This window comes from Musca autumnalis, unplaced genomic scaffold, assembly GCF_047663935.1.
Source record: "Musca autumnalis isolate F117 unplaced genomic scaffold, ASM4766393v1 scaffold_1, whole genome shotgun sequence".
NCBI classification, from domain to species: Eukaryota; Metazoa; Arthropoda; class Insecta; order Diptera; family Muscidae; genus Musca; species Musca autumnalis.
In genome coordinates, this window is record NW_027411644.1 from 70,416,420 (window position 1) to 70,440,330 (window position 23,911).

A 23,911-nucleotide genomic window follows, 5' to 3' on the forward strand; every position below is an offset into this window, starting at 1 on the left:
CTCAAGTAAGTGTCCTCAAAAGCACCCTTACTCAAGAAAGAGTCTTCTAAGCAACCTCTGTTGAATAAATGTTCCCCAAAAGCTCCCATTCGTGGGTAAAGTGTACCCAACATCATGGTCACTTGAAAATAATGGCCCCAAAACCACATTTACATGAATAAAGTGTCCCCAAAAGGACACCATACGTTACGAAAGCCTCCCAAAAAACACCCATACTCATGTAAGTTTCCTCAAAAACACCCTTACTTGAAGATAAAGTCCCCTAAGCCACTTCTCTTGAATAAATGTAACCAAAGCCGCTCTTTTCTGAGGGAAGTAGGCCGAAAAGGATGCTTACTTAAAAAAATCCCTTGAAAAAGGTGATCCCAAAATGTTTCTTTCTTGAAGAAACCACACAAACTTGAAGAAAGTCTCTCCTAAGCAACCTGCAAAGCAGCGCAAGCGCAGTATTCCCAGAAATGCCCTTACATGAAATATATTTCACAAATCACTTTTTCTTAAAGAAAGTGTCACCAAAAGAAAATGCCCCAAAAGCCCCTTACTCAAAGAAAATATCCACAAAAACAACCATTCTTTTAAAAGAAAAAAGTGTCCCCAAAGGCTCCCTTTATTCGAAAAAGTATTCTCAAAAGCATCTTGGCACGAAGGAAATGTCCTCAAAAACAATCGTTTCTTGAAAAAGGTGTCCACCAAAAGGACTCATTCTTATGAAAGCGTTCCAAAATAACCTTTCTTAAAAAATATCTTCAAGAAGTAAGTGTTCCCATTATTACATCTATATACAGTGTTGGTCACACAATTAGCACACCCCACTACCAACATTTATTTTGCCTAAAAATACCTTCAAAAGTAGTTGTATTTAATAAAGTATTTGTACTAATATATTCTCAGTAGTATGTTTAAAGAATATAACGCAATACAGAAACTGAATCATAACTGTCAATTTGAATAACCTCCAAAAATGTAAAAAATTTCCTAAATTCACTGGACACGTAATTAGCACACCTTAAAAGAATCACTAATATTGTGAATAGTTTCAATATTTTAGTCCATATTCAGTTTTAAATCCCTTTCGTTTGGGAATAAGTTCGAGTCTGCTAGTTATACTCTCCACCAGTCTCCGAAATTTCAGTGTCAGAAGGGAGTTATTTGGGGTACACCTTGGGTCCCAAGGACTGATGGAAATTTAATTTTTTTAGTGTTTTTTATCGATTTTCTCACATGTAAACGAGTTCATTGAGGCAAGTAGTTCATAGAAACATCAAATAAAACATCATATTCTTGTTCGTCTTTGTAAATTTTGCGAATAGTGGGATGTACCCACCAGCAGTTTGCATCTGCAAAGTCCGTTTGACACAAAAATTTTCATTAAAAAACTGGAATCTGATGCTTTGAGCTATTGATTTTATAAATACTTATCCAACTGGACTGAATTTTACCGATATGTTGTGGTGTATGCCACGATAAACCTATGTTCATCTCTATGGTACCTACGCAAATTTCAATAATTTTCTAAACAAAAGGCAAATGGGAGATAGTCTAGTGAGACCGCAAGAAAATATGTTTCCCGGAGCTTAAACCGATTAAATTTAAAATCAATAATCCAGAAAACATTTATCTTGAATAGTATAGGCCTACTTTCAGGGATTTTAACCAATTTCAGCAAACCTCAAAATCCTTTATGGTCAGAAAGGGGTTATACCATTAAACATACCCATGTGCTACGTGTTCATCTAGTGCTTGGTTGGCTGTTTTGTAATGATAGGTCCTTGGTGTTATTCAGACGTGTAATTTTGAATTACAAATGGTGTTATAAGTCGATCCTTCTTCACATAAGGGTGTATTTTATTGATCTTTTTTCTATAAACCCCATACAAATCGAAAATTTTCTTGAATGAATCATCGACCTTAAACACTTTTTGAAAAGTTTTTGTACTTTATATTTAAATTTTGGTAATCGGTTAACAATTCCAATAATTGCAGATCCAATTGTACATTTGTTTTTAAAGTTTCGGCGACTTTCTGGCGTTTAAGTGTTCATTACGAAAAATGGTCCGCTATTGGGATATATTTTGAGATTCCGGGGTGATAAATTTTTTTTCTTTTAAAAAAATAATTTTTCAATACGTTTTGAATATGAATTAACTTCAATATAAATTAATTTTGGTATATTAATTGAATTAAATTAAAAATCGTAGGGTGTGCTAATTATATGTCCCCTTGATAATTTGGGCGTCTTCACAAAACTTTTATTTTCAAAAAACCACTGATAATACTATCCACTTATATCATTAAATATGTTAAATACATTATAGAAAAGGATTTTGTCTACGAAAATATTTCAATTCGCCCTATCAAAACTCTTAGCCGACTGAAATCATTTTGCCACAACGGGGTGTGCTAATTCTGTGACCAACACTGTATATAAAATAGAAAAATGTTTGTATGTTTGTTTGTTTGTTTGTTTGTTTGAAATTTATAGACTCAAAAACCGCTGAACCGATCTTGCTGAAATTTTCAGGGTATATTACTACATCGCCTGAAAGTAACATAGGCTATAAAAAGTTTCGAAATTCCGCTCTGATCCGGAGATATAGCATCAGAATCGGAGGTACCTCCAAAAAATTTAAACTTTGTATGCAAATATCTATAGAACGGTTACAGATACAGACTCCAAATTTGAAATGTGTGATGGATCTTAGCCTAAAAATAAATGTGCCAAAATATATCGAAATCGGTCCAGATTTGGATATAGCTCCCATATATATTTTCGTCCGATTTCAAGTATTTGATGTACCAAACACGCTATATATGTCCGATTTCCATGAAATTTGGAATGTGTGTCTAAATTTGTTGCAGAAATGAGTATGCCAAATTATGTTGAAATCGGTTCAGATTTGGATATAGCTCTATATATATTTTCGGCCGATTTCATGTATTTGATGCACCCAACCCACTATGTATGTCCAATTTCAATGAAATTTGGAATGTGTGACTAAATTAGTGCTAGAAATGAGTATGCCGAATTATATTGAAATAGGTTCAGATTTGGATATAGCTCCTATATATATTTTCAGCCGATTTCATGTATTTGATGCACCCAACCCACTATGTATGTCCAATTTCAATGAAATTTGGAATGTGTGGCTAAATTTTTTGCAGAAATGAGCATGCCAAATTATGTTGAAACCGGTTCAGATTTGGATATAGCTTCTATATATATATTCTGCCGATTTCATGTATTTGATGCACCCAACCCACTATGTATGTCCAATTTCAATGAAATTTGGAATGTGGGGCTAAATTTTTTGCAGAAATGAGCATGCCAAATTATGTTGAAATCGGTTCAGATTTGGATATAGCTCCTATGTATATTTTAGGCCGATTTCATGTATTTGATGCACCCAACCCACTATGTATGTCCAATTTCAATGAAATTTGGAATGTGTGACTAAATTTGTTGTAGAAATGAGTGTGCCGAATTATATTGAAATCGGTTCAGATTTGGATATAGCTCCTATATATATTTTAGGCCGATTTCATGTATTTGATGCACCCAACCCACTATGTATGTCCAATTTCAATGAAATTAGAAATGTGTGACTAAATTTGTTGTATAAATGAGTATGCCGAATTATATTGAAATCGGTTCAGATTTGGATATAGCTCCTTATATATTTTCAGCCGATTTCATGTATTTGATGCACCCAACCCACTATGTATGTCCAATTTCAATGAAATTTGAAATGTGTAACTAAATTTGTTTTAGAAATGAGTATGCAAAATTATATTGAAATCGGTTCAGACTTGGATATAGCTCCTATATATATTTTCGGCCGATTTCATGTATTTGATGCCCCAAACACGCTATGTATGTCCAATGTGTAACTAAATTTGGAGTAGAAATAAGTATTGAAATCGGTGTTGATTTGGCTATAGCTCCCATATTTATTTCAATGAAATTTGTGCGGTATCTACGAGTATATCTATAACGGAGGAAAATGTTTGTACGTTTGTTTGTTTGAAGTTTATGGACTCAAAAACCGCTGAACCGATCTTCCTGAAACTTTCAGAATATATTACCACATGGCCTGAAAGTGTCACAGGCTATATAAATCTTAAAAATTCCGCCCCGATCTGGAGATATAGCCTCAGGATCGGAAGTACCTCCAGAAACTGTAGACTTTGTATGCTGATATCTAACGAACGATTACACTGTGCAACAAAATGGAGCTCAAAGTCTGGGGGGTGGAAAATTCCTTTTGGGGATGAAAGCTCTTGGTGAGTATATACAGAACCCAGAAGGACAGATCCGCCGTGAGTCGAACTTTTGAGATATGGCGTGATGAATATTTTGCTGGAGACCCTATAAGCCCTCAGATATTAGCGTTATATCTTTGTCCGCTGTTGTTTTAGCATATTTTTGAGATCACATTTCTTCAGCCAAATCAAATGAGGATTATTTTCGTGCATCATTTTGACCTTCTATCTCGCTTCCTTCAATGTCCTTTTCGTCCTTTATTTCAAGAGCCGCTATAAAAGTACCACAAGATGACGTTTTTCAGCTTCGAAATGTTCTGCAAAAATGTCGGCCAGAAAATTTTAGGTACGGCTCTCATTGACAACAAATCGATATTGTCGCGTTTTCGTGGTCGTTTTGTGCATTTACCCTGTTTTTGTTAAGAAAAAGACTATATTTTGTTTTTTGTATATTCGTTACAGAACATACAAAAACACAAAACACAGTTTTTTTCTTAGCAAACAGGGGTAAATGTAAAAAATGACTATGAAAACGCGACAAAATCGATTAGTTGTCAATGAGAGCCGTACCTAAAATTTTCTGAGCGACATTTTTGCAGAACATTTCGAAGCTGAAAAACGTCATCTTGTGGTACTTTTATGGCGGCTCTTAAAATAAAGGACGAAAAGGACATTGAAGGAAGCGAGATATAAGGTCAAAATGCTCTACGAAAACAATCCTCATTTGATTTGGCTGAAGAAATGTGATCTCAAAAATAAGCTAAAACAACAGCGGACAAAGATATAACGATAATATCTGAGGGTTTATAGGGTCTCAAGCAAAATATTCATCACGCCATATCTCAAAAGTTCGACTCACGGCGGATCTGTCCTTCTGGGTTTTGTATATACTCACCAAGAGCTTTCATCCCCAAAAGGAATTTTCCACCCCCCAAAATTTCGGTTCACAGTGTTATCGGTACAGTCTGCAAATTTGGTAAATTTGGTCTAAAAATAAATTTGCCAAAGTAATTTGAAATCGGCTCAGATTTGGATATATATTTTCGGCCGATTTAATACATTTGATGCATAAAACACGTTTTGTATGCCCAATTCCAATGAAATTTGGAATGTGTGACGGAATTTATTGCAGAAATAAATGTTCCAAACTATTTTGAAATCGGTTCAGATTGGGATATAGCTCTCATATATATTTTCGGCACATTTCATGTATTTTCTACACCAAACACGCCATGTATGTTCAATTTTGACGAAATTTGAAATCTTTGACGGAATTGATCCTAGAAATTTGTTTGCCAAATTATATTGAAATCGGATCAGATTTGGATATACCTCCAATATATATTTTTGGCCGATTTTATGTATTTTATGCAATAAACACCTTTGTCCAATTTCAATTTGAAATATATGGAGGAAATTGATCTACAAAAAAATTTGTCAAATTATATTGAAATCGGTTCAGATTTACATATACCTCCCTTATATATTTTCGGCAGATTTCATGTATTTGATGCACCAAACACGCTATGTAAGCCCAATTTCAATGAAATTTGGAATATGTGGCGGGAATTGGTCTACAAAACAAATTGGTAAATTATATTGAAAGAATTTCAGTGAATAGAATTTCAGGAAATGCACGAACGTTCAATTTTAAAAGATTGCATTTTCCTGTACGTTTGGCATTTGCAATGACTATAAATAAATCCCAAGGACAGACTCTTCGTGTATGCGGCCTAAATTTAGCATGTTCTTGCTTTTCTAATGGTCAGCTCTACGTTGCATGTTCACGTGTTGGTAGACCGGCCGATTTGTTTGTTTACGCTCCTGAAGGAAAAACAAAAAACATTGTATATCCTAAAGTATTACAATGAATACTTTACTTTAAATTTTTGAATTTGATTTCTTTCTGATCTCAAAAAATCCGTAAAATTTCAAATGCATATCAATCTAAAGGGGTGGCGAAGCGCACCGGGTTCAGCTAGTCTGTTATAAAAAGTGTCCTCGAGTGAGCTCTTATTAAACCATGTTCCCAAAATCACCTCTTCCTGTAAAAATTGTCCTCAAAGATACTTGTTTTGAAAAAGTATCTCGAAAACAGTATTTCTGCAAAATATTGCTCTCAAAATAATTCTTACGAAAAGTGGCCAGTGAACCATTCTGCTTCGTACTAAAAGTGCTCTCGAACGCAGATTTACCTAAAACAAGTAAAAAAGTGTCAGTCGGCTTTGCCGACAGATATATACCCTCAGCCAGTGTGAAGTGAAACTTTCACCTACGGACTGATCGATGTATTTAAGGTCTCTTCAGAATTTTGTAGCCCTTTTTGGACATTTGAACTTGCCGACAATTATGGATTAGGAATTAACTGCACTAAGACATAAATGTTGAACCTTAGTGGGGGAGGTACCCTTAGGGAGAACCGATATGGTCCATTTTAGAAATTAAACAAAATCAAAATATTAGTAGATCCAAAGTTTGGAAAAAAATGGTTGCCCCATTCAAGTGATATCGTCCTAGCATTTTAGTGGCATTTTTTAAATATTGGGGAGAAGTACCGGAAGTTGTGGACCGGTATTGCCCCATGAAACTAAGTTTGGATATAATATGACGAAGACCAAATGTTGGACCAAATCGGTTGAACAGTTCGAGAGTTATCGTGCTCTCCGAAGTGACATATGGTGACATAGGGATTTTTTATAACTTTCGGGCTGTTTTCCTAAGAAATATGGACCTGACCCCGAAAAAATTTTTACCGTCGTAATGGAGAAAGCGATTGCAAATCGCTTCAATAAAAATTAAAGTGATTCGAGAGCAGGTCATAAAGTGAACTTATCCGAAATTGTGTGTGAGAGATACCAGAAGGAGTAGACAAATATAGTCCATATTCGAACCTGATCTATATCTGGTAGATATATTAGGATGTGCAAAGTATGGATTACATCGATCACTCCCTTCAAGAGTTATCGTGCACACAAATTTTCCGCACATTTTCGAGCTTTTGTGGGGGAGGTACAGGAAGGAGTGGACCGATATAGCCCATCTTCGAACATAAACTAAGTTTGGACAAAATATTACGAAAGCCAAATTTTGGATCGAATCGGTTGATCCGTTCGAGAGTTATCGTGCGCTCCATACACTACACACGGTGTTACAGGGGCCTTTTGCATCTTTCAGGCTATTTTCTCAGGAAGTATGGACTCTCCCCTGATGAAACTTGTACCGTCGTATGGGGGGTAATGAATACAAGTTCTTGCAACAAAAATCAAATCGAGAGCAGGTCCTAATCTGAACATATCCGAAATTTTGTGTGGGAGGTACCCGAAGGAGTGGATCGATTAAGTCCATTTTGGAACCTCATCTAAGTTTAGTAGAAGTTTGACGATGTGCAAAGTATGGGTCAAATCGCTTACTTCCTTCAAGAGTTATCGTGCACACAAATTTTCTGAACATTTTCGAACTTTTGTGGGGGAGCTACCGGAAGGAGTGGACCGATATAGCCCATCTTCGAACTTAAACTAAGTTTGGACAAAATATTACGAAAGCCAAATTTAGGACCAAATCGGTTCATCCGTTCGAGAGTTATCGTGCGCACCAGCCAGCCAGACAAGTGATCATACATTTCAATGTGATTCATCACATTCAAATTTACGCTCCTTTGCTCTCAGAAAGCGCCCCTGGCGCATGTGTTGGTTTTTTTGTGGCTTTTGGGTTTGTATTTGTTTGCACCCAAAAATATAATTTGTATGCCCCCAAACATTTAATTTGTTTGCAGCGAAACATATATATGTTTGCAGGACCCTAACATATGTTATGTTTGGGACTGATTGCAAACAAATATATGTTTGCTGCAAAGTATGTTTGGGACATATGTTAGAGAGGCGTTTTTTTCTCCTTGTAGGAGACCTCAGGTATCCATCATTAGAAGATACCAAAAATGTTTAATATCTGAAGATTATCTCTAGGTTTACAATTTCCCGAAGCTTACTAACTACAGAACACCACATGAAGTTCGGCTATTGTCTCCGCAACAAACACTTCTTAAAAAAGTCTAATTAGATGTTCTCAAAAGTAACCCTTTTGTATAAAAGTCTCCTCAATACTTCCCTAAAAGATCCTCTTCTTATAAACGGGGACCCGTATGGTATTTTCGTTAGAGAAAATTTCCTGATGGATTGTATTCCGAGCTCATTAGATGGGTTTCTAGGTTTACAATTCCCGAAGCTTACTAACTACAGAACACCACATGAAGTTCGGCTATTGTCTCCGCAACAAACACTTCTTAAAAAAGTCTAATTAGATGTTCTCAAAAGTAACCCTTTTGTATAAAAGTCTCCTCAATACTTCCCTAAAAGATCCTCTTCTTATAAACGGGGACCCGTATGGTATTTTCGTTAGAGAAAATTTCCTGATGGATTGTATTCCGAGCTCATTAGATGTCCTCAAAAGTACCCTCTCGTATAAAAGTGTCCTCGATATATCCATTTAGTAGATCTTCTTCTTATAAATGGGGACAAAATGCAATGCAAAATTTATGCATTTTACATATTTTCTTATGCAACAAATATTTCAATAAGAGGTACAAAAATGTTTGTACATATGTAAAATTTTTCTGTTTAAAATTTTTTTCAGACAAATGAATAAAATAGAGAAATGTATAACCAGTGCCTCAACCTTCAAAATACCGAAAATCGGAAGGTACCGTTCTATGGGGGCTATATGAAGGCCTGAACCTAAACCGACAAATTTTAGGTGGAAAGTTGTTTACCCACAAGGATGACTTAATACCAACTTTCAGCCATTTTGGCGTGATATTCAGGCCACAACCTTCAAAATACCAGAAATCCGGCGGTACCGTTCTATGGGGGCTATATGAAGACGTGAACCTATACCAAGAAATTTCAGGTGGAAAGTTTTATACTCCAAAGGAAGACTTAATACCAAATTTCAGCCATTTCGGAGGGATATTGAGGCCACAACCTTCAAAATACCAGAAATCCGGAGGTACCGTTCTATGGGGGATATATGAAGACGTGGACCTACACCGACAAATTTCAGGTGGAAAGTTTTATACTACCAGCGAAGACTTTATACAAAATGTAAGCCATTTAAGTGTGATGTTGAGGCCACAACCTTGAAAATATCGGAAATCGGGAGGTACCGTTCTATGGGGGCTATCTGAAAACGTGTACCCATGCGGACAAATTTCAGGTGTAAAGTTTCATACCCCTAACGAAGAATTAATACCTCATTTAAGCCATTTCGGTGGGATTTTAAGACCACAAATCCTTGTATATATGTTTGCATATGCTCATTTTACGCAAATATGTAAAATATGTCAAAACATGCACGATATGCAAAATATGCAAAAATTACTGAGCCTAATTCATTTTATTTTGTGATAAAACAAGTTTCTGTATAATCAGATTTTCTCTACGACCATTCTAACCATATATATATGCATTAGCATAGGATTCCGCTGTCTATAGGTAAGTATCCCCTAAAGATCCTCTTCTTACGGGTACATGTAAAGTTTTTTCACTAGAGAAAATTTCCTTATGGTTTGTATTCTGAGCTCATTAAATTCCTCAAAAGTACCCTTTCGTATAAAAGTATCCTCAATAGATTCCTTTCGTAAATAAGTGTCCCCAAAGGACCCTCTTCTTATAAACAGAAACACGTAGAGTAATTTCATTTGAGAAAATTTCCTGATGGATTGTATTCTGAGCTCAGTAGATGTTCTCAAAAGTACCATTGCGTATAAAAGTGTCCTCAATAGGCCCCTTTCGTAGATAAGTGGCACCAAAAGATCTTCTTATAAACGGGGACACGTAAAGTATTTTCATTAGATAAAATTTCCTGATGGATTGTATTCTGATGTCTTTAGTTGCCTTCAAAAGTACCCTTTCATACAAAAGTGTCCTCAATAGGCCCCTTTCGTTGATAAGTGTCACCAAAAGATCTTCTTCTTATAAACGGGGACACGTAAAGTATTTTCATTAGATAAAATTTACTGATTGATTGTATTCTGAGGTCATTAGATGTCCTCAAAAGTACCCTTTCGTACAAAAGTGTCCTCGATATATCCCTTTCGTAGATATCCCCAAAATATCCTCCTCTTGTAAACGGGGCCATATAAGGTATTTTCATTAGAGAAAACTTGCTGATGGACTGTATTCTGAGCTCAGTAGATGTCTTCAAAAGTACCATTGCCTATAAATGTGCCCTCAATAGGACCCTCTCGTAGATAAGTGTCACCAAAAAATCTTCTTCTTATAAACGGGGACACGTAATGTATTTTCATTAGATAACATTTCCTGATGTATTGTATTCTGAGGTCATTAGATGTCTTCTAAAGTACCCATTCGTATAAAAGTGTCCTCAATAGGCCCCTTTCGTTGATAAGTGTCACCAAAAGATCTTCTTCTTATAAACGGGAACATGTAAAGTTTTTTTTCGCTAGAGAAAATTTCCTTACGGATTGTATTCTGAGCAAATCAGATGTTCACAACAGTACCCTTTCGATTAGAAGTCTTCTCAATTGTTTCCTTTCGTAGAAAAGTGTCCCCAAACGATTCTCTTCTTATAAACGGGGGCACATAAGGTATTTTTTGGAGAAAATTTCCTTATGGATTGTATTCTGAGCTCATTAAATGTCCTCAAAATTAACATTTCGTATAAAAGTTTCCTCAATAGATCCCTTTCGTAGATAAGTGTCCCCAACAGATCCTCTTCTTATAAAAGTGTCCCCAAAAATATTTTTATTAGAGAAAATATTTTTGTGGAAAATGTTTTCTCAGCTTTCCATTCAAAATAACATTCATCCTTTCAACTTCTTCTGCGGGAGCACTTTATCCATAAACTTTTAACCATTTTATAAGACCCGATGTAAATATTACATCACAAATTTATCCAAAAATACCTGGAATCATTTATTGAAAATGTCAAAAAAAAAACTCCAGTAACTTTCATCAAATCAAATTTCCTAAATGCTGAAATTATTTTGCGTCGCAATAATAAGGATCTATTTATTCATTTAATACAGACATTTTGCTAGGATACTTGTTAAGGTTTGTTTTGGTTTTCCTTGTAATACCCAAAAACACCCACGTTTAGTTAAAAAAAAAGAATAGCATCAGTTTATGTATAGCCCCACCATTTGGCGGTGGCTCATAAAATTTGTGTTGATATTGTGAGCTTCACTTTATTTTCTTCTTCTTCTTCTTCTTCTTCTTCTTCTTCTAAGTTTCCATTCAATGTCAATGGTAATGCTCCTGTTTTTATATACAGGAACAAAAATGCTTTGGGGTGTTGGGAGAGTAAGAAAAACGATTCGCTACAAAATACAACCTCCCACACTTAACGCATGTCCTTCATGTATATATCTATATTAGAACTAAATTTGTGTATGTGTTGTTGTTGTTCAGCATTTGATTTGTAGTATTTCATTAGAATTTCCTAAAGTCCCCACACACCCATCCATCTCGTCCTGGATTCTGAGATACCCACTTGTTTTTCTTTTCAATTTTTTGTTTTTATGTGAATTTTGTTTATATTCTACAATTTCACAACAGAGAAAGAGCATCGTGAGCAGTGAAACGAAGAGAGGGGATGCAAAGTGTCGGCTTTTTTTCTTGTGGAGAATGGGGTTGGTATAGTATTACTCATAGCTTAGTAGGTGGCAGTTGTAGTATTTTGTGTTACATTCATAAATGTGGCCTTGGCGCCATATTAAATTTTCTTTGACTTGCCTTAGCATTCAATGAGTGTAAGAGTTACCACCCTCTCTTTCCATCTCAATTTCATTAATTTTTGTTTTGCTATATACCAACATATTTTTGGGGCTTTCCTGAAAGTAGGGATGTGGTTGGATTTTTTTGCTTTGGAATTTACCGAATGTCTGGTCACGAAAATGATTGTCATTGTCTGGTGTAGCCGAAAAGGAATAGTGGCCTAATACGTGGGTTGGTGTAATAATTTTGGGGATATTTGGAGTATGAAAGATGATTGGGACTTTAAGCTTGTTCGAGTTCATCCACATTCTAATATATTTCCCCCATACCAACGCCTGAAAGTATGCACCACACATTCGAAATCTTATAAACTCGGTTACACTTCAGCTGATAAGAGCAAATTTAATGATATTAAAAGATATACAAACAGAGACAATTAAATTTGAGAACTGTAAATAAATAACTAGAAAAAGAAACAATTCCATGGCTGCTAAAAAATCGTTTATTTTACAAGATTTCTTGTTTTAATGTGGGATTTTCACGAAGAAAATGGTCTTAAAAACATGTCGCCAAAGGACGAATTCTTGAAGAAACTGTGCTCAAAAGTGACAATTCTTTAAAAAAAAAGTTCCCATAAAATATCTTTCTGAGAAAAGTGCCTTCAAAATTATGTTTTCTTAAAAAAAATGCAAAAGTATCTTTTCGAAAATATATATGGGAGCTATATCCAAATCTGAACCGATGTCGAGGTAATTTGGTACATTTATTTTTAGACTGAATTCAGTCACACAATCCAAATTTAATCTAAATCGGACCCATATAGCGTGTTTCGTGCCGCAATTACTTACTTACTTACTTACTTAGTTGGCCCATTACAGAACATTTGTTCCATAGACCGAACTAAGAAAAGATCTCCATTCCTCTCTGTTTTTCGCTTGACTTTTTGGAATACCGCGCCTTTTAATTTCTTCATCCACTTGTATGCTCCATCGAAGCTTAGGACTGCCGATTCTGCGTGTACCGCCATGTGGCATGTATTCATACGCCTTTTTAGCGGGTTCATCATCGCTCAACTATATTCATGTCTTTGTATAGCTTATATAGCTCGTGGTTCATACGACGTCGATATTCACCGTCAACGCAAATCGGCCCGTAGATCTTTCGAAGAATTTTCCTCTCAAGCACTGCCTTATCTGCTTGGGCAAGTACCCATGCTTCGGAGCCATACATTAGCACGGGTAGTATCAGCGTTTTGTATAGTATTATTTTTGTTTGACGAGATGTGGCTTTGTTTTTAAATTGCTTACTTAGACCATAGTAGCATCTGTTGGCCAATACAATTCTTCTTCTTATTTCACAACTGATGTCGTTTGTTGTGTTTACGGAGGTGCAGAGGTATACGAAGTCTTTTACTACCTCAAAATTATAGGAACCAACTTCCACAGTCGGTCCGAGCTCAATGGACGCATTGCGCGTCGACACCATCAACTTGGTCTTCTCACCGTTTACCGTCAGATCCAATTTAGCAGATTCTCCTTCGACCTTCATAAAGGTATCAGTTACTTCTTTCACTGATCGGCCCATGATGTCTATATCATCAGCATAAGCAAGTAACATGTGACTATTGGTGTAGATTGTGCCACTTCTTTTGACGTTTGCCTCTCGTATAACCTTTTCCAGCAGGATGTTGAAGGGATAACACGAAAGGCTGTCTCCTTGTCTGAGACCTCTTTTGGTACCAAACTCTTTGGTAAAATAGGTTCTTTCCTATTTTAACTGAGGACCTCGTGTCAGTTAAAGTCATTTTAAAAAGTCGGATGAGTTTTGCGGGGATACCAAATTCAGACATGGCAAGGAATACTTTGAATGGGGCGGGCTGTCGAAGGCTGCTTTATAATCGGCAAAAAGGTGGTAGGTGTCGATCTGCATCTCTTGGGTCTTCTCCAGGATTTGCCGCAGGGTAAATATCTGGTCAATGGTAGACTTGCCAGGTCTAAAGCCGCATTGGTATGGTCCAATTATCTCGTTGACCATAGGCTTTAGTCGTTCGCACAATATCCCTGACACGATCTTGTAGGCAATGGGGAGTAGACTTATGCCCCTATAGTTAGAGCATACAGTCTTATCTCCCTTCTTGTGGGCGGGGCACAGGATACTCAGGTTCCAATCGTCGGGTACTCGTTCTTCCTGCCAGATGGTGCTAACTAGCTGATGAATACACCTTATCAGCGTGTCGCCTCCGGTTTTGAACAGCTCGGCTGGTAAGCCATCGGCCCCTGCTGCCTTATTATTCTTCAGCCGATTTATTGCTGTCTTTACCTCATCTTGGCTGGGCGGTATACATTCAATACCATCTTCTGGGATTGGGACTGTGGTATCTTCGTCGTCTTCGTTTCTATTGGATACCAACAGATTTGATGAATGTTTGAATGTTCTTTCCATATCCTGAGCACACTATCTGTATCAGTTACCAAATTACCTTGCTGGTCTCTACAGGAGCATGTGCCTGTACCAAAGCCATCAGTATGATGCTTGACTCTTTGGTAGAATTTTCGGACTTCATTCTGGCTCCTGTACATCTCGATTTTTTCACACTCCCGCTTTTCCATCTCTCTCTTTTTTTCTGCGGAGAAGAGGTTTCTCCTCTCTCCTTTTCTCCCTGTATCTCTCTCGTGCGCTACGCGTTGCTACGGATTGTAAAGTAGCCCTATATGCCGCATTTTTCTCTTCGGTGGCAGCACGACACTCCTGATCATACCATGGATTCCTTGGTGGAGGTCTCTGGTATCCAAGTATGGATTTTGCGGCTGTTTGCATGGAGTGGGCAATATTTTGCCATTGCGTTGTTATGTTATCGGTACAAGGAGTGCCCGCGTTAAGCAATTGGTCTAGTTGAGTGGAATATGCTGTGGCTATATGTTGTGTTTGCAGCCTATCGATGTCCAACTTCCGCGTTGTGTCCGTTCGTGCTTTATTTGCAACGTTTAGACGGGTACGTACCTTTGCTGCAACAAGGTAGTGGTCCGAATCAAGGTTTGCTCCTCGGAACGATCGTACATCCAACACGCTCGATGAATGTCTTCCATCTATCACAACGTGATCAATTTGATTTATTGCTCTTTGGTCTGGAGACAGCCAAGTGCCCTTATGAATATCGAGATGATTAAATCTGGTACTGCTAACTACCATGTTTTTTGCAGCTGCAAAGTCTATCAGCCTCATGCCATTGTCAGATGTTTCACTTTGGAGACTGAATTTTCCGACTGTTGGGCCAAAGATACTCTCCTTTCCAATTTTGGCATTAAAATCGCCTAGAATAATTTTAATGTCATGGGCAGGACAACGGTCATATGTTTCTTCTAAGCGCTCGTAAAATATATCTTTGGTCTGTTCGTCCTTTTCTTCAGTGGGAGCATGAGCGCAAATAAAGCTGATGTTGACGAATTTAGCTTTTATTCGAATTGCAGCAAGTCTTTCATTCACTGGGGTGAAGCTGGATACCAGATGTTTTAGTCTCCGACTAACTACGAATCCACAACCAAACTCATGCTTTACGTCATGGCTATGTTCTCAATCAGCATACAAAAATATATGACGATCTGTTTTTTAGTTTTCGAGATAGAGTTGACACATGGTTTGGTAGATGGTCAATTGCCCCAAAAATACGTAATATTTTTCGACAAGAAAAATTCAGAAAGTAAATTAAGATGTGCTCTTTCAGATGAAAAAACATCTACCAAATTCTTTTTCATATTTTTCTGGAAAGAAATCATGAAAATGGTTTTAATTGGGTTTTATAACTGGGGTCACCCCTTAAGAGCACCTTCGGAAAATGTACGGTATGTAGAAGCCCTCAAGATGGCAGTTCATCTACAGAAAACATCCAAAAAAGCCTTCCCCCTAAAGAAGTCTCCAAGATAATTTATTATTTATAAAAAACGATAGGTATGGTCTTGGCCCATCTTTTCAAATTATCAAGAAGGTAGTTCATCTATAAAAGACCTGAAAAAGGTCTATATTTATTTATAGAAGAATATCTTCTATAAACAGATTATCTGTAGAAACCATCGAAGAGATTTTTCCATCAAGAGAATACCTCTAGAGGGACGTTCAGCTATACAGGATCGTGAAGTACTACCTAGGTAGACTTTCTCAATTCTTTTATTTGGAATACCTCCTATTCCTTGACATACCAACCATCGAATATATATAATTGCAATGTTTATTTTAATTTTGCATTGTTAATAAAATCTCTGTACTTTGTCCATTGTCATCCTCGTATTTATGCTGCTGGCAGCAGCGCAGCCAGCCTGGTATAGTGTCGCATTTTATGCCATTGATGTAAGCAGCACTTTACTCCAGTCCTCCACTTTAATGCAGGATTTTTATGTGAACTACTACAGCCAACTTTATTTCAAAACAACAACAACACAACAAATGAAAATATTGTATTGAAATGCATAGCTACCTCCTACTCCTTGTTATTGGATGTCACGATTTAACCTTGTAACAAACACATTGTTTACATTTTTATTTCCGCTACCATTAGATTGTAGGACAGCTGGAATTTTCCCTCCAGCCCAACCTATCTTCCTCCCTCCCTTTCTCCCTCTCTCCCTTCCACACTCCCTATATATAGGAGTCTGTGATTGTTGCATTGATATGCCCTTTTGATAAGCTGTTGATTCCGAAAGGGATTTGAAATTCAAGGACATGTAACAAGTACAAGGTAGTGGGGTGGTATGGTGTGGTCTGCACACCAACCCAATGATTTGTAGGTGGTTGGGTGGGAAGTTACACTTGGTTTTGTTTACTTTGGAAACTTAATTTAATTCCGAAATCACTTCTCAGAACATGAAATATGAATTTTATGCGCACATCGCAATATCAAAAAAATTAAAGCTTTTGGTTTTTCACTGGAAAATAAGTATCGTTGCTGAAGGATATTTCAAATTAAGCTATTTTAATATTTAAATGCCAAGGCAAAATCACAAGACCACATCGACGACATCCAAAAACAACAAACCAAAGATGATGCTGTGTCAGGGATAGGTTAACCCTGAAGTTCGGTATTGACTACGGAAATTATGTTTTAAAATTATGTGTGGAGGAGTGAAGTCATGAGAAAGGTGGGAAGCTAATATGATGAGCGTAAATTTTTTGAAAATGATATTCTAATGAAATTCTCATACTCATACAAAGGTGAAATAAGGTAATTAATGTTACTTTACACAATTCTACGAATTATAGATACAATTTATGAAATTTGTTTAAACAAAAAAAAAAAATATCTCAGAAAAAAATATCTTTGGAATTTAAAAGCTCTATTTTGTGTAAAAATTGGCTTCAAAACAGCAATCTTGATTATAATATAAGTGTCCTTAAAATCGCTATTTCGCAAAATAAGTTGTCTTCAAAACTGTCTTACTTAAAAAAGTTATCCTCAAAACGATATGTTCGTATAAAATGTGCTCAAAGCTCCCTTTCTTTACAAAAATATCCTGTAAACCATCTTTCTTAAAAGACGCCCTCACAAATACTGATTCTTTAAAAACAAGTAAAAAAGTATCAGTCAGCTTGGCTGACAGAGATATACCCGATATACCCTCAGCCTGTGCAAATTGAAACACTTTTTTCACAAAAAACTTATGTATTTAGGGGGTTTCAAAATGTTGGTCGTATGAACCGACAAAAATGTTGATTAGGATTAAAGTTCAAAAATTTTGCGGAAAAGGTACTTAAAAGAATGGACCGACATAGACCATGGGGGTGCCATAGGGGGTTTTTACACCCATTGGGCTGTTTTCTCAAGAAGTATGGGCTTGCCCCTGAAACAACTTTTACCATCGTAATTGAGGCAGCGAATGTAAGTAGCTTTAACAAAAATCAAGGTGATTCAATAGCAGGTCTTAAAGTGAACTTATCAAAAATTTGTGTGGGAGGTACGGGATGGAGTGGACAAATATAGTCCATATTCGAACCTGATCTATATCTGGTAGATATTATGAGAATGTGTAAAGTATGTACCAAATCGGTTACTCCCATCAAGAGTTATCGTGCGCACAATTTTGCCGAATATTTTTGAACTTTTGTGGGGTAGGTACCTGAAGGAGTGGACCGATATGGCTTATCTACTAATTTAAACGAAGTTTGGAAACTATATTACGAAGGCCAAATTTTGGCCGTAATCGGCATATCCGTTCGAAAATTATCTTGGGCTTCCACCCATAAACATGGTGTCATAGGGTTTGTTTTTCAACTTTCAGGCAATTTTTTCAGGATGTATGGATTTACCCCTGAGAAAACTTGTACCTTCGCATAGGGGACAGTGAATACAAGATGTTACCACAAAAACCAAGGCGATTCGAGAGCAGGTCCTTAACTGAACTTTTCCAAAATATTGTGTGGGAGGTACTCGAAGGAGTTTACCGATTGAGTCCATATTGGAACCTCATCTAAGTCTGGTAGAAATTTCATAATGTGCAAAGTATGGAGAAAATCGGTTACTCCCTTCAAGAGTTATCGTACGCACAAATTTTCCGAACATTTTCGAACTTTTGTGGGGGAGGTACCGGAAGGAGTGGACCAATATAATCCATCTTTAAACTTGAACTAAGTTTGGACAAAATATTACGAAAGCCAAATTTTGGACCAAATCTGCAGATCCGTTTGAGAGTTATCTTGCGCTCCAACCACTACACACGGTATCATAGGGTTTTTTGTAACTTTCAGGCTATTTTCTCAGGAAGTATGGACTTGCCCCTAATGAAACTTACAGCGTCGTATAGAGGACAGCGAATACAACTTGCTTAAACAAAAATCAAAGCGATTCGAGACCAGGTCCTAAACTGAACTTTTCCGAAATTTTGTGTGGAAGGTACCCGAAGGAGTGGACCGATTGAGTCCATATTAGAAGCTCATCTAAGTTTGGTAGAAATTACACGATGTGCAAAGTATGAACCAAATCGGTTATTCCCTATAAGAGTTATCGTGCGCACAAGTTTTGCCACAAATTTTGAACATTTGTGGGGGAGGTACCTGAAGGAGTGGACCTATATGGCCCATCTTCGAACTTAAATCGAATCTGGACAAAATATTGCGATACCCAAAATTTGAACCGAATCGATTGATCCGTTCGAGAGTTATCGTGCGCACCAGCCAGACAGACCGACAGACAGACGGACAGACATTGCTAAATCTACTCAAAATTGTCTGAAACGGATATCGTACAAACATACTTGGGGTCTAAAACCATTATTTCGATGAGGCACATTTTTGATCGTATCAAAGTGTAAATACCCTCTTTAGCCTAAAGGCTGAGGGTATAAAAATTGCCCAAAGAACCTTTGTCGTATAAAAACGCATCCTCTAAACTACCTTTCCATTACATTACTTTTTCTCATAAAAATTTGAAAAAAATCTCCCTTTCTTGGAACAAACGACCTCAAAAGCACTCTTTCGCTTAAAAAGTGTCCTCGAAACTGGACTACTCAAAAATGTGCCTCTCAAATTGAAATTACCTTATGGAAAATGTTCTTAAAAACAAAAAAACATTCAACACTTACCTCTTAACTTTGCAACAAGATTTGTCCGCTGATCATTTCGTCAAGAATAGGGAATGTCAGTTCTGCTGCAAATAAAATAAATACGAGTAAGTTAAATTGTTTAAAAGTAAACAGCCCAATCATGAATGTAAACTCCCCGTGAGTTTTGTCTTTCTGCCGTTGCAACTTAAAGGAGAAAGTGAAACAACTCACGGTGAGTTGATATTCATAATTGAGCTGAAAGTAACTTCATAACAAAAAAATGTATTTAAAAATAAATAAAAATAAATCTTACACTAATAAGATAATGTTTCTTAATAGATTTCAAAACAACTCGAGATTTGACCCTAAACTTTCGATCCGAGAAGTGAGCTTAAATTGGGCTTAGACGCAACAGTCTTCAACTTTTGTAGATGTGATATTAGAAGTATATCTTGGCCCATGAACAAAATTATATCATTGTTATTAGAACCACAAGGACTAACCTCAACCTCAAAATGATGGCCGTAAATGCACTTAACGAACTTTTGCTGTGCTATATAGTCCACCTTCGAAATTGATTTAAGTTTAACAGAAATATTCTAATTGTTCCACAAACATTCCAGAAGGGACAAGGGAGACTAATAGCACTATATGCATTTCTATTCATATTAGCTGAATGATATGGGTCCTATTGTTTATGGTACAGTCGGAAGTTTTTACATAGCTGAAATACACAGGAAATGTCGCCAACATTACGCTGAGAGATATTTTTGACACCGTAAAAAACTTAATTTTGCCTGGCCTGAGAATTGAACCCGGATATTCAGTGTGCAAGGCACGAGTACATATGTACCATTGTACAACGCACTATGTCGCGAGTTAATAGAAACGGTGGCCAAAAATATACGCAGTTGGCGTAGGTGGATGAATTTTGGTACAAGTTGGCTGACAATGTCAAGGGCAACAAATTGGGAAGGTCGGTCCACGTTTTGGTACAGCCCCCATATAACGGTACTTCCGAATTTTTGATATTTTTTTAATACTTTACCAATTAAAATGTTTGCATTGAGGGTTCCCAGTGGAGAAAAAACTTTCCCGTAAAATTTATGGATATAGGTCTACGTTTTGATACAGACCCCATATAACGGTACCTCCCGATTTTCGGTATTTTGAAGTTTTTACCTAAGTTTCTAGACCAAAAATTGGCTGAAGTTTTCCATTGAGGGTTCCCAGTGGAGAAAAAACTTTCCTGATAAAAATCATGGGCATAGGTCTACGTTTTAATATAGCCCCCATAGAACGGTACTGCCCGATTTTCGGCATTTTGAAGGTTTTAGCCACATTATCCAACCGAAGTAGCTGACATTTGTTAATTAGACTTCGCCAGGGCTGCGAAATATTCCTACAGAGAATTGTTGGCATTCGTTCACCTTTTGATATAGTCCCCATGGAACGGCACCGCCCGATTTTTGGTATTTTAAAGGTTTCCATCCGAAATGGGTGACGTAGGGAATGGAAGATACCAAGGAACGGTCCTGGGCGTTTTTAACATGGCAAAGCCCAGGATTTATCTTGGTCCCTCTTTCATCTCAAGTGGACACTGACCTCCCCGTGGTGTCACCTGGTGAACTGCATTTAAGACCCGTTAAAGGTAGTGAGCTAAAATGTTCCGCGCGTTTACCCATAAGAACGTTAAAAACTTGGGTTTGGGCGTCGGGTTAGTAACCCTCCAGAAACAGGCTACTATGAAAAAACGAAAGAATAGAAAAAACAAACCCCTCTAAAGTTGACGAACCCCGCAAACGTTTTAAGGACCATGATCTGCGAATCTGCACCTGGAATGTTCGCACTCTTTATAGAGAAGGTGCAGTCTTCGCATTGGCAGACGTACTGGAAAAGTACAAGACCGATATTACTGCCATACAGGAAATACGATGGATTGGGAAAGGCGTCACAACAACACCTAAAGGTGACGCACTGTATTATAGCTGCCATGACGTAAAGCATGAGTTTGGTTGCGGATTCGTAGTTAGTCGGAGGCTAAAACATCTGGTATCAAGCTTCACCCCAGTGAATGAAAGACTTGCTGCAATTCGAATAAAAGCTAAATTCTTCAACATCAGCTTTATTTGCGCTCATGCTCCTACTGAAGAAAATGACGAACAGACAAAAGATATATTTTACGAGCGCTTAGAAGAAACATATGACCGTTGCCCTGCCCATGACATTAAAATCATTCTAGGCGATTTTAATGCCAAAATTGGAAAGAGGAATATCTTTGGCCCAACAGTCGGGAAATTCAGTCTCCACAGTGAAACATCTGACAATGGTATGAGGCTGATAGACTTTGCAGCTGCAAAAAACATGTTAGTTAGCAGTACCAGATTTAATCATCTCGATATTCATAAGGGCACCTGACTGTCTCCAGATCAGAAAACAAGTAATCACATTGATCATGTTGTGATAGATGGAAGACATTCATCGAGCGTGTTGGATGTACGATCGTTCCGAGGATTCGCAAAGGTACGCACCCGGTTAAACGTAGCAAACAAAGCTGAAGAATAATAAGGCAGCAGGAGCCGATGGCTTGCCAGCCGAGCTGTTCAAAACCGGAAGCGACACGCTGATAAGGTGTATTCATCATCTAGTTACCACCATCTGGCAGGAAGAACGAGTACCCGACGATTGGAAACTGAGCATCCTGTGCCCCGCCCACAAGAAGGGAGATAAGACTGTATGCTCTAACTATAGGGGCACAAGTCTACTCCCTATTGCCTACAAGATCGTGACAGGGATATTGTGCGAACGACTAAAGCCTATGGTCAACGAGATAATTGGGCCATACCAATGCGGCTTTAGACCTGGCAAGTCCACCATTGACCAGATATTTACCCTGCGGCAAATCCTAGAAAAGACCCAAGAGATGAAGATCGACACATTTCACCTTTTTGTCGATTATAAAGCAGCATTCGTCAGTCCCCTCCGATCAAAGGTATTCCACGCAATGTCTGAATTTGGTATCCCCGCAAAACTCATCCGGCTTTGTAAAATGACTTTAACTGACACGAAGTCCTCAGTTAAAATAGGAAAGAACCTCTCCGAAGAGATTTGTACCAAAAGAGGTCTCAGACAAGGAGACAGCCTTTCGTGTGACCTCTTCAACATCCTGCTAGAAAAGGTTATACGAGAGGCAAATGTCAAAAGAAATGGCGCAATTTACACCAATAGCCACATGTTACTTGCCTATGCTGATGACATAGACATCATGGGACGATCAGTAAAGGAAGTAACTGATACCTTTAGGAAGGTCGAAGCAGAATCTGCGAAAGTGGGTCTGGCGGTAAACGGCGAAAAGACCAAATTGATGGTGTCGACGCGCAAAGCGTCCATAGAGCTCGGACCAACTGTAAAAGTTGGTACCTAAAATTTTGAGGTAGTTAAAGACTTCGTCTACCTCGGCACTGCCATAAACACAACAAACAACATCAGTTGTGAAATAAGAAGAAGAATTGTATTGGCCAACAGATGCTACTATGGTTTAAGTAAGCAATTTAAAAACAAAGCCACATCTCGTCAAACAAAAATAACACTATACAAAACACTGATACTACCCGTGCTGATGTATGGCTCCGAAGCCTGGGTACTTGCGCAAGCAGACATGGCAGTGCTTGGTGTGTTTGAGAGTGAAATTCTTCGAAAGATCTACGGACCAATCTGCGTTGACGGTGAATATCGACGTCGCATGAACCACGAGCTGTATCTGCTATACAACGACATCAATATTGTTAAACGTATCGAGATGCAGCGATTGCGTTGGCTAGGTCATATCATAAGAATGAGCGATGATGAACCCGCTAAAAATGCGTATAAATACGGACCGCTAGGCGGTGCACGCAGAATTGGCAGGCCAAGGAATAGATGGCACAAACAAGTGGATGATGAGATGAAAAGGCGCGGTATTCCAGAATGTGAAGCAACAAATAGAGAGAAATGGAGATCTTTTCTTAGTTCGGCCTTTGGAACAAATGTTCTGTAATGGGCAAGCTAAGTAAAGTAAGTAATCCGAAATGACTGAAATTTTGTCTTCAGTTATCTATCATATTTGTTTGTGTACTTATTGAATACATCAAAATTTTGTCTTTAAATAAGAGAATTTTCCTCAAAAAAGTATTTTTGGCCGATTAATGGTCAAAACCGGCCCATTTTTTTAAAAAAAAAATCGAAATTCCGATTTTGACTGTTCAAATTTTTTTAAAAATTTTTATTGTTGTTGGCGTTTTTTATTGTTGGACTGCAGAATTTTACATATTTGTGTTTATTTCAGCTTTAGTCCATATTTTGTTGTATTCAAGTATTTGAATAACAACAAAATGTTTTACAGTGGATATGAAATTG

General features: G+C 37.5%; 1 protein-coding gene across 2 annotated transcripts in view; it reads right to left on the reverse strand.

Annotated features, from left to right (window-relative positions):
• REPTOR (repressed by TOR) overlaps positions 1-23,911 on the reverse strand; it is a 172,013-nt gene that overhangs the window by 103,466 nt on the left and 44,636 nt on the right. The window contains exon 2 of one of the 2 annotated variants that reach the window (XM_073980466.1): positions 19,556-19,620. The gene's annotated coding sequence lies outside the window, so the exon portion shown is untranslated. The remainder of the gene's footprint in view (positions 1-19,555; positions 19,621-23,911) is intronic. The other variant, XM_073980474.1, reaches the window with a different exon arrangement.